Here is a 10,870-nt window from a genome sequence, read left to right on the forward strand (position 1 = left end):
TGAGTCCGTACCATCCAGTTTCCTCACCCCAAGTGTGTTGGTAAATTGTCGTTACGGACAAAATATAGTTACGGACCTGAAGCACCACCTCCGGTTCTGTGCAGAGTGGGCATGGAACCCAGGGCCTCTTGCGAGCTGAGCAAGCACACTACCGACTAAGCCACAGCCCCAAGCCCCAGGGTTTATTAATTTTGCCAAACAATTCTGTAGCTGGGTTGATTGCTCTTGAGTTGTTTGAGCCGGGGTCTTTCTACGGTGCTCAGGCTATTCTCGAAACCCTGGACTCAAGAGGTCCTCAGGGTTCAACCTCCCGAGTAGCCGGAACTTCAGGTGGGCAGCGCTGCCAGCAGCTTTAACAGGGTTCCAAGTTCTGTTTATTTATTTTGTGTAGGTGCGTGTATGCGAGCACATTCGCGTGGAGGCCAGAGGACAATTTAGGGGAAATGGGCCTTCCATCAAGAGGGTGCTGGGGGTGAAATCTGGGTTATCATGCTTGGCTACAAGCCCTTTTTAACCCCCTTTAACCAGAATTTTTGAGGTTTGAATTCATCTATGTAAAATAGCCATATAAGTACAACAAGGGCTACTGTGAGAAAGGACATGCATTCCTGGCACCCCTCTCTCCCTCCCCGACAGGGAGTCTGGGTTTACTCTTCACACTGCCTACACTGAGGGCTGAGAAGCCTTTGGAGTGTATGTGCAGGTGATCTGATCATGCCCTGGGACTGTTGTGTGCCTGTATAGGTAATATAGATTATGTATATATACACATATATATCAAATTATTATATGCGGGTCTAGTGATTGAGTGTGGAGTCTTGTTTTAAATGCATTTTTTAAACATTTTGTTTGGGGTGGCGGGAAGACAGCTTGCTAGAAACTACCATGTGAGTCCCAGGGATTAAACTCAAGCCATAGGACTTTACCCATGAGCCAGCTTGCCAACCCCATAAGTAATCATTTTAGAGACAAGTCTTGTGTAGCCCAGACTAGCTTTGAACTTGTATATAGCCAACTTTGATTTTGCGCCGGGATTACAGGCCTGTGCCACCATGCATTGTTTATGTGGTGCTGGGGACAGAATCCAAGGCCTCTTACATGGTGGGTGGGTACTCTACCCACTGAGGTAAGCCCGGGACCTTTTGTTTTGTTTAGACAGGGTCTCGCTATACTGCTTGCCCTAGCTGGCCTTGAACTCTTTGTGTAAACTGGGCCGGCCTCTGTTTACCTAACTGGAGGCATGAGCCCTAGAGAGCAGGGTCTAAAAGTGAGGGGGACCAGAGTCTCGTGCTTTGTTCAGAGCGTCTGGCAGGTTATACTCTGAGGGTTAAAAAGAGTAAAGCGTGCAATCACAAGGACACGATTTCCATAGAGGCACATGAATTATAGCAGCTGAAGTAAACTCACTCCTATCTGCTGTTCCTGGGAGGAGCGTGGAAACACACTCCAAGAACAACTCTGTGTTCTGAAGAAACTGAGGTCACAAGACCCATGCCTTGCTGAGTGGTGGTGGCACTCACCATTAATCCCAGCACTCGGGAGGCAGAGGCAGCTGGATCTCTGTGAATTTTGAGGCCAGCCTGGTCTACAGACAGCTAGGGCTGTTACACAGAAAAACCCTGTCTTGGAAAAAAAAAGAGAGAGAGACTCATGTTGTGTTTTCTCACAAGCACTCAGGATTCTTACATGACTCCATTATTCGTGAACTGTGTAGACCAGGCTGGCCTTGAGCTCACAGAGATCCGCCTGCTTCTGCCTCCCGAGTGCTGGGATTAAAGGCGTGCGCCATTAGCCTGGCCACTAGACTACTTTCAGGACAAGGTCTTATGTATCTCATGTTAGCCTCAAACTGGCTGTGTGGCTAAGACACGGAAGAAGGAAGCAAGGGAAGGGAAATGAGCCATCCCAGCACTCAGGGCGGAGGCAGGGGAGTCAGCGGTTCAGAGTCGCCCTGGGTGTGGCAGAGCCTGAGCTGCATGAGACCCTGTCTCCATAAAAGGGGCTGAGACTTAACCCACACAAGGAGTTTCAAGGTGATGCCTTTGGGAGGTGGGCTGCAGAAGGTGGCTTCATATGAAGAGGGCAGAAGCAGGTGCACCACTGCGAGTTCAAGACCAGCCTGGTCCACCTAGTCCTTTCCAGCCCAGCTAGGGCTACAGGATGAGAAACCCTGTGTCAAAACAGTGTGTGTCAGGAGGGCCCAGAGGGTGGTCCACAGTCCCCGTCTCTTGTCACGTGATGCTGTGCTGTGCACTTACTGGACACTGCCAGAAAGAAGGCCTCAGCCAGTGTTAAGCCTCCGAGCGTGCAGAACTGTACACCAAACTGAATGAATCTTCTTTATAAAACCAGTCACTCAGCCGGGCGTTGGTGGCGCACGCCTTTAATCCCAGCACTCGGAAGGCAGAGGCAGGAGGATCTCTGTGAGTTCGACGCCAGCCTGGTCTACAAGAGCTAGTTCCAGGACAGCCTCCAAAAGCCTCGGAGAAACCCTGCCTCGAAAATAAAACAAAAAACAAAACAAAACAAAAACAAACAAACAAAAAAACAGTCACTCTCAGGCATTTCACTACGGTGACAGACAACCTCAGTACACCAAGCCAAGGCAGAAGTAGGCCTGGGGCTTGGTTTCTCTGTGCCAACCCCTTACTGCCTCATTATGGCTGTCTGGGAGAGATGATAGCATTTGTTTCTGTGACCCTTTGGACTATGGTTTCTGCCTTAGTTACTTACTGCACAAGTCAGTGGGCTCTGGCCAGATGAGACCAGGGGTAGCTTCAGTCTCTCCTACTTTGCCTATACCTTTGGTGGTTAGATTTTTAAAGATTTATTGTTATTATTGACTATGAATTTCTGACTGGCCTGGAACTCGCTCTGTAGACCAGGCTGGCCTTGAACTCACTGAGATCTGCCTACCTCTGCCTCCAGAGTGCTCCGAATAAAGGCCCGTGCTACCATTTTTATTTATGTGTTTGTGCATGTGTCTGAGTGTGATCAGGTGCACTTGTGTGCAGTGTCGGCAAAGGCAGAAGAAGACATCAGACCTGAAACGAGTTACAGGTGGTATGAGCTGCCTGCCACGTTGGGTGCTGGAAACTAAACTTGCTCTTGCTGGCACTGAAGACACATGCTATACTTAAATACAGGCACAACACTCACACACATAAAATTTGAAATGAGTAAAGACTTTAAATGGAAAAGAACCACAGGGGTTAAGATGTAGTTCAGTGGTAGAGTGCTTACTTAGCAAACAGTTCTCATTACCACCATTAAAAAAAGTTCCAGAGCCAGGCAGTGGTGGCACATGCATTTAATCCCAGCACTCAGGAGGCAGAGGTAGGTGGATCTCTGTGAGTTTGAGGCCAGCCTGGTCTACAGAGTGAGTTCCAGGACAGCTTCCAAAACAATACAGAGAAACCCTGTCTCAGAAAAAAAAAATTAAGAACAACCAAAAAAAGGGCCAGGCAATGAGCCCAATTTAGTTGTTTAAATAAGTGCTTTTACTGAGCCCTGTGTCCCCTTGTGAGTTGTATATGGTATAATGTATCTGAGTGTCTCTATCTTGCAGTCCTTAGAATAATCCTAGAAAAATAGAAAAGAGTGTTGGCAGACATCCTGGCAGCCAGAGGACCGTGGTTCACATCACCGGCCATGAGTCACTGTGACGTCACATGCCCTGGGTATGACGCACGCAGAAGGCACACTGTCACCTTTCTGGTATCCTTCCCGAAAAGCTTCTGTTGAATCAGGGCCAAATTATGAGACCATCTAAATTCAAACTCACTGCTGAGGGTTGGCACGGGCTCACAAATGACTGAGGGACAACTACTGGAGAACCTAAAGAAGCGTGAAACTAAATGCAAGGATCTTGGCGTGGTCTCCTGACCTAGACAAAGGGGGAGGGAAGGAAAAAATGCAAACGACCCCCAAACCCAACCAGTCCTCATGAAGCCTATAGCTGTGCAGATGGAGAAGTTTTTCTGAGCTGGGCATGGTGGTGCACGCCAGTAACCCCCAGAGTTAGGACGTTGAGCCAGGAGGCTAGTGAGTTTAAGACCAGTCTGGACTACATAATGAGAGCCTCAACCAACTAACTAAACAAACCAAAAAGTGAATTTATTTTTTTTCACAGAGAGATTCTTTAAATATATATATTAATATTTATTTATTTATTATGAATGCAACACCCTGCCTCCATGCCTGCACGCCAGAAGAGGGTACCAGATCTCAATTATAGATGGTTGTGAGCCACCATGTGGTTGCTGGGAATTGAACTCAGGACCTCTGGAAAAGCAGTCGGTGCTCTTAACCTCTGAGCCATCTCTCCAGCCCCCATGAATTTATTTTTATAGTGGTCAACATGAGGGCTGGAGAGATGGCTCAGCAGTTAGGAGGCTTCTGTTGCAGTGTAAGTTCAGTTCCCAGGACCCATGTGGCAGCCCAACCACTGGTATTTAAAACTCCAGCTCCAGAGGGATCCAATACCCATGGATACCTGCAGGCACACACATACACTCATGTGCACAGACAAACACATGGGAACACACACACACATGTACAACTTTAAAAATGTTAACATAATCAGCTGGGAATAAGTTCATAAGAGAACTCTGTAATTCATCTCCAAAAAACACCATTTTGTGGGTCAGCCTGGTCTATAGAAAAAGTCTTGGGACAGATAGGGCTGCACAGAGAAATTATGTCTCAAAAAACAAACAAAACCAAAAATAAAAATTACTATTGTGTGTGTGTGTGTGTGACATATGTGTGGGCGTGTGCGTGTGCATCAAGGTGCCTGTGCCCCATGTGTGTGTAGGAGGCCACAGGAGGGCTTCTAGTGTCTTCCTTTATTGCTCTTCATGGGATTCTCATAACATGGAGTCTCAATGAACCTGGCTACCATTGTAGGTAGGCTGGCTTAATTAGGCAGCTGCCAGAACCCTCCTGTCTCTGCCCCTGTCCCATGCTGGAGTTACAGGCACAGGCAGACATGCCTGGATTGTTACTTGCTTGTTTTGTTGTTGCTTTAAGACAGGGTCTCAGTGTACTGGAACTCAATGTATAGACCAGGCTGGCCCGAAGCTCACAGAGATCCTCGTGCTGAGGTGCACCACCACCATGCCCAGCTACCACACTTAGTTTTAACGTGGGTTCTGGGAGTCCAATTCAGCTCCTCATCTTTGTGTAAGCGCCTTTACCCACTAAGCGCTGGGGAGACAAGTCAGCACATGCCACCAAGCCTGATGACCCAAGTTCTATTCCTGGGGCCCCATGATGGAAGGAGAGAAACAGATTTCTGAAAGTTGTCTTCTGACCTCCCCACATACTAGCAGTCATGCATGCACACAACATAAATAATAAACAAATTGAATAAATAAATAACAAACAAATTGAATAAATAAATAAATGTTAAAAATTTTAAAACAAGCCGGGCGGCATTGGTGGCACACGCTTTTAATCCCAGCACTCAAGAGGCAGAGGATCTCTGTGAGTTCCAGACCAGCCTGGTCTACAAGACCTAGTTCCAGGACAGCCTCCAAAATCACAGAGAAACCCTGTCTCGAAAAACAAACAAACAAAAAAGTTTAAAACAAACCTGAGAAGAACTGTTCCTATGCCCATTACAGGAGGAAGTTTAGGGGCAGAAAGGTGTCCAAAGCCAGGTGGAATGCTTATCTGTAGTGCCATCACTCGAAGACTTAAGGCACGAGGGCCAAAAGCTTAATGTCATCCTTAGCTATACATCGAGTTCTTTTAAAAGAAACCGAGTTTATTATTTATGTGGGTGGGGTGGTACGTGCCTTGGTGTGCATGAGGAGGTCCTGGTCTGACATGGACTTTTGAAACCTCAAAGCCCGGCTCCAGTGACATTCCCTCCTCCAAGGAGGCCGCATCTCCTATCCCTTCCTAACCAGTCCACCAACGGGGACAAACATCCATACATGAGCCTAAGGGGGCATTCTCATTCACAGCAACACACCTCCAACCAGACAGAGATTGGATCCATCACTGCACTGAGACACCTCCATCTGGCTGCAGCTGAGTCTGCCTGCTCTGGCCCCACGCTTGCCTCCCGACTTCCCAGTCGATGGATCCACAGCAGTAATGTCCCTGCATACACTTGCCCCTCTTCACTCGGACTTCCTGGGGTGAGGAAGTCGATGGATCCACGGCAGTAATGTCCCTGCATACACTTGCCTCTCTTCACTCGGACTTCCTGAGTGACTAAGAAAGAAGATGGCCTGCGTCTGAAGCTGAGGAGTTCTATTGTGTGACATCTCTGGAAACGGCTCACGCCCATCAGCAGCATCAGACAGTGTCCTCCGTGCTGCTTGTCATCACACATCTCTGTGGCTTTTGTCAGTCTGACAGTCACCTGTCCTACAAAAAACATCTGGATGTGATGGCTTGGCTACACAGCGAGTTCAAAACCAGCCCGAGCTACATGAGATCCCACCTCAAAAAAAAAAAAAAAAAAAAAAAGTTTAAACGCCAGCAAGCAATCCTGATAACCTGTGTTTGACCTCATAACAGGAGAGAGCTGACTCCCACAAGTTGTTTCTTGGCTGATGAGTTTGTGTGTTATATAAAATAAATGTAATTTAAAAATGAAAATACTTTTAGCCGGGTGTTGGTGGTGCACGCCTTTAATCCCAGCACTCAGGAGGCAGAGGCAGGCGGACCTCTGTGAGTTCGAGGCCAGGCTGGACCGACAGCTCCAAAACAATACAGAGAAACCCTGTCTCGTAAAACCAAAAAAAAAAAAAAAACTTTTAAACCCAGCACTCATGAGGCAGAGGCAGACCCTCTGTGAGTTCAAGGTTTTTGATTTTCTGAGACAGGATTTCTTTGTATAGTTTTGGAGGCTGTCCTGGAACTCTCTCTGTAGATCAGTCTGGCCTCGAACTCACAGCACAATTAAATTAAAAAAACTTTTTTTGAGACAAGTTCTCATGTAGCCCAGGTTAGCTTGGAACTCACTGTGTAGCCTATGCTGACTTTGAACTGATGGTCCTGCCTCCTCCTCCTGAGTGCTGGCATCACAGCTGTGTATCAGCAAAGTCTGTGCCTTGAACGATCCCACGCTTCTCCTAGGAAAGGGGAACTGAGGCACAGTGCAGGCCTCAGTGCTTGGGTAGTCAGGGACAGGGATGGGACCAGCGATAAATTCCAGGATCAGAACGACAAGGCAGGTCCGCAGAGCACCGCCCCTGGGGCACCCGGGCTCCCACCCGCCACCTCCGCCGCCGTGCCAGCGCTCTGACTTCAGAGCCTGCGGAGATTCTATAAATGGCCAAGCAGCGGCGGACCGGACCGGGGAGACCCGGAGTGAGTCAGAGCTGACGTCAGTCTCCCCCCCCCCCCGCCCCCGCGCCCAGTGCCCTGGCCGCCAGGGGGCACCATAGTGTGCGTGCGCTATAGTGATCGCTGCCGTCTTGTGGAAGAGGCTTCTGGCTGCGAATTAATTCAAATTCCACTCTACCGCCTTCAGGCTGTGTTCACCCTGTAGGACCCTCCTTAGAAGGCTGTTGTGAGGCTTGGGTTGCTGTCTTATTTGATGCATTTGATGTATTTCTTGGCCCACTGGTTCTCTCTCTATCTCTGTGTCTCTGATTGTCTCTCTCCTCCCTTCCCTCTCTCCTTCTCTCCCTCTTGGCCAGGGTTTTACTATGTAGCTCTGCCTGGCCTCAGACTCTGCCTCCTGAGTGCTGAGATTAAAGTTTGCGCCCCCATGACCAATCATTCTCTTCCATTTATTTTTTCTTCTTCTCTTTTTTTAGTCATATTGTTATTCTCTCTGTGTGCCTCTCTGTCTCTGTCTGTCTCTAATATGTTTGACCTGTATGTCCGTGTGAGGGAGTTGGATACACTGGAACTGGAGTGACGGACAGTTGTGAGCTGTCATGTGGGTGCTGGGAATTGAACCTGGGTCCTCTGGTAGAGCAGTCAACGCGCTTAACTGCTGAGCCATCTCTCCAACGCCCCTCCAACCTGGAACTCTTGATTTCCACTCGCATCTCCCAAATGATGGGGCTGTGGGCATGTATCACTAATCGTCAAATGGGGACAATCTGGGTATCTGCCCCCTCCACTCTCTAGGACCATTTGACAATGCCTGTACAATTTCTGTATGTCACATTAAGAGGAAACTATGCCTGTTGGTGCATGCCTGCCACACCAGCACTCAGGATGCCAGCCAGGGTTACACTGCTGGCAACTGGCACCTCATAAAGGCTTGGGATGCTGTTAAAGTCACAGTGCCCAGGGCAGGACTCCACTAGCCAACCGCAATATGAAGGCTGAGACACTCAGTTTGAACCTCCCAGGATTCGAGAGAGAGGATGAGTTTAAATTTTCCTGTGACACATTCCTAGTGAGGAATCTCACACCCCTGCCTCTGGTGCTGCTTCTTCATCTGTAACGACATCTACTGTAGGGCTGTGAGTATTGAGTCGGTTATATGACCACAGTTTGGATGGGGCTTGACAGGAAAACTGTTGTTAAAGTCAGGTGGGGCAATGCATTCTTGTAATTCCAGCTACAAGAGGTGGAGGGAGGCAAATTCCACGTTCAGTTCCAGCCTGTGAAGGTACTGATACCTTGTCTCAAACAAAAATGTTTTTCTGTGTTTGTGTCTGTGCATGCAATGCCCTTGAAGGCCAGGCCAGGGCATCAGATACCCTGGAGCTGGAGTTACAGAAGCTGTGGACCACCAGATGCGGGAGCTGGGAACTGAATCAGGTCCTCTTGGAGAACCGTATGTGCTCTTAGCCATTGAGCCATCTCTCCAGTTTGACTGTTTGTTTCATAAAATGTACGACGTGAAAGCAGAAACGGGACCGTCTGGGAAGAAGGAGGAAATCAGGTATAAAGAACGGGGACAGCGAGGGTACTGGTGGGAGAATATATAATGTGCCTAGGCGTGGTGTGAGTGAATGACTATAATTTCAGTAAAGTAAGGAGAATCGGGAGTTCAAGGTCATCCTCAGGTTTGATACTAGCCTGGGCCACAGGAGACTTTGTCTCATGCCCCTCCTAAAAATGTTATAATGAACATTTGTATTCCATTTAGTGTGTGTGTGTGTGTGTGTGTGTCTTGTTGTTGCTGTTATATACAACAGCTTGCATGTGGAGGTCAGAGAAAGATTTCTCCTTCCATCATGGAAGTCCCAGAAATTAATCTCAGGTTGTCAGGCATGGAGGCAACTTGTAAGCTCTTCCATTCATGGTTCTGTGTAACAATTAGAATCATTTCAGTCTGCCCTTTTCTCTTGTGATGCTGGCAATTATACTAAAGTCTTCTACATGCTGGGTAAGGGATTTGCCACTGAGCTGTGCCCCCAGTCCTGTCTCAAAATAAAATTATTATTACTTATTATCACTAGTTATTTTAAGACAGGGTCTACTGTGTAGCTTTGGCTGGCCTGGAACTGCCTCTGATCCACCTGTCTCTGCCTCCTGAGTGCTGAGATTAAAGGTGAGGACCTCCATGCCCTGCCAGATGTGCCCTTTATACTGTGGCCAGCAAACTACTTAAAGTATCATTAATGCACAGAGATTAATGCCATCCAAATGTCACTGTCCTGCCCTTGACATGATGCAGTTGGAGCATCCAACCCCATGGTCCAGATGAGAGCCATCCTAGGCAGGAATGCTTACAGGTGTCCAACCAGACCAGCCTGAGCTGGATAGAGAGAGACAGGAGAGGGCTCATGGACCAAGACCAGCTAACACAGGCCTTGGTGGCTCAGGTGACCAAGGCATGGGTAGTGAGAGTAGGTCTAGGATCTTGAGTTTTTTGTTTGTTTGTTTGTTTTGTTTTGTTTTTTTCAAGTTGCCCAGGCTGGTCTTGAACTCAGTGTGTAGCCAGTATGTACTTCTGAACATCCTCTATCTACCTCCTGGGTGCTGGGATTATGCACATGCGTTACCAGCCTTGGTTTATACGGTCCTAGGGCTTGAACTCAGGGTTTTGTGTGTTTGCACACAATAGAGGTCAGAGGATAGCTTGCAGGGGTTTGTTGTCTTGTTCCACTATGGGAATCCTGGGGTTCAGACTCTGGTCGTCAAGTTTGTCGGTGAGCATCTCAACCCATCAGCCCGTCTGGCCAGCCTCCTCCCACCCCTTTTAAACTAACCCATGTGTGGGGGAGAGAGACAGGGTCTCACTCTAGCCCAGGCTGTGCTGGAACTCACTAGCCCAGGCTGGCCTCACACTCCCAGGAGTCCTTTTGCCTCTCAAGTGCTGGTACTGAGGGTGTGGGCCATCGTACCCAATGAGAACTAGGCTCTTTGCTGCCTCAAGTCCTCATGAGGGGCTGGAGGGGACAGAACAGGGTCCCAGATCCTCAGCAGCAGCAAAGCTTGACCGAGGTTCTCCCTTGAGGCAGGCACTGCACTGGACACCCTGGAGGTGACATTTTCTCTGATCTTTACAGCAGCCTCCTGAGGCAATCTCTATCCTCCGCCCAGAGTAGATAGGACAATAGAAGCGGTGATGTGCGGAGATCAGTCAGATTGTCTCGCTGGACTACAGGGTGGGGTGGGGATGACTCGGGAAGTGCAGTGGACGCGGCGCTGTCTAGGTACTGAAAAGGGACAGAGACCGCTGACCTTCGAGATAAGGAGACTCAGAGATGGCACACAGACAGTCGTGGGGGGAGGTAGAAGAGGGTGGCCTGTGTGAGCAAGCCCCTCTCCCAGAATAAGGCAGGCAGCCCCCTAGGTGGAAACAATGACACAATCAGCTCTCAATACCAAGGCCCTGACATCACGAGGTGGGGGTGGCCAAAGTGTGTGTGGGGTGCCACGCCCCTTGGCAAGCCCCTGTGGCCAATGGGACAGGCTTGGAAGAGCCTGGGGCTGGCCT

The sequence above is a fragment of the Mesocricetus auratus genome, unplaced genomic scaffold, assembly GCF_017639785.1.
Source record: "Mesocricetus auratus isolate SY011 unplaced genomic scaffold, BCM_Maur_2.0 Super-Scaffold_100022, whole genome shotgun sequence".
NCBI classification, from domain to species: Eukaryota; Metazoa; Chordata; class Mammalia; order Rodentia; family Cricetidae; genus Mesocricetus; species Mesocricetus auratus.